The sequence below is a fragment of the Echinops telfairi genome, unplaced genomic scaffold, assembly GCF_000313985.2.
Source record: "Echinops telfairi isolate 266 unplaced genomic scaffold, ASM31398v2 ScPeMD7_7465;HRSCAF=8503, whole genome shotgun sequence".
NCBI classification, from domain to species: domain Eukaryota; kingdom Metazoa; phylum Chordata; class Mammalia; order Afrosoricida; family Tenrecidae; genus Echinops; species Echinops telfairi.
Genome location: NW_022111365.1, coordinates 5,847,257 through 5,848,815, shown reverse-complemented (window position 1 = coordinate 5,848,815; position 1,559 = coordinate 5,847,257).

The following is a 1,559-nucleotide window of genomic DNA, read 5'->3' as shown; positions in this document are numbered from 1 at the left end:
AGCAAGTGATTTTCTAATAATCATTTACCACTTTGTGTCTCCTGTTTATATTCCCCTTTGAACTTTGCCCTTGGGTAAATGCTGCCATTTTGGTCTTCAGTGGCAGGTTATTCTAACAAGGTGAGTTCAAAGGGTGGTAGGTTGTCCCTATGCATCTAACAAGTAAGCCTGGTCTGATTTTGAGTTTTTTCCACACTTGTAGCCCACTGTGTCCATTCTTCCACTATTGGGCATTTAGGTTTTCATCTCTTTGCTGGTATGAATAGCGCTGTGGTCAACATGGGCATGCTGTTGTGGCTCTTATTTCTTTAGGATGTATACCAAGAAGTGAGATTTAGCATTTCTATATAATGATATTTCTATTCCCAACTTAATGAGAAAGCATCATACTATATACAATTGCTTGCACCATTTGACAATCCCATCGGCAGTATATGAGCATTCCAGTCTGCAGGCACGCTGGCATTTGTTTCCTAGTTTGTAAACTGCTATGGATGCTGGGGTGAGGTAATAGCTTGCTGTCTTTCTAATGGCTAACAAAGGGCTCTTGGTGGCACAGTGGGTTGTTTGCACATAGGTCAGCATTGTGAAATCACTAGTTCTTCAGGAGAAAGATGAGGCTTGATACTCTCTTAGAACCCAGAGGGAGGGGCCGTCATAAGGTCCCTGTGAGTCGGAATTGACTAGATGGCAGCAAGTGAGAGTGACTAATGGTCGTGAGCATTTCTTCCTGTTTGTTGGCTGCCAGGTTGGTGTGTCTGCCTGCCCTCTGCCCATTCTCTCATTGATTATGTTCAGATGGCGAGGTTTCCATATATTTTAGAGCTTAGTCCCTTGTCAGGTCACTGCCAAAAACATTTTCCTAATCTGTGGGTTCTCTCTACTCTAGGTGAGATATTTCAATGAGCGTTAAAGTGTCTAATTTTTAGGAGATTTCAGCCATCTATTTTGTCTTCTGCTTGTGTGTCACACTGCCATTGTTTGATAGTGTAGTCAGGCCATATGTTAGGATCCTTAAGACGGTCCCTGTTTTTTTTTTTTTTCATTGGTGATCTTTATAATTCTGTGGTTTACATTTAGAATTTTTATCTGTCTTGAGATTTGTCGATGGAGTGAGGTATGGATCTTGTTTCATTCTTCTACAAATGGATATGCAGAGTGGCCCACACCACTTGTTGAAACAACTGCCTCTTTTCTCTCTTTAATCTACTTTGGCCCTTTCTCAAAGATCAGTTATCTGTGCAAAGATGCATTTAGCACAGTGGGTTCTCAATGCTGTCTTTTTGGTCACTGTATCATTGTACTGGTGTGGGGCTGTTTTGCCCACCACGGCTGTAGAATAGGGTTTGTGATCCGGAAGTGAGAGACCTCGTAATTGGTTGTTCTGTCGTTGGGTTTGCTTATCTGGGGTCTGGTTCCTTTCCCTATGTTGTTGTTAGATATCATAGCTGCCTACCCTGTGCCAGTCAAATGAAACAGCCTGGTCCTGTACAATCCTCACAATTGTTCCCATATTTGAGCCCATTGCTGCAGCCAGTGTGCCAATCCATCTCATCAAA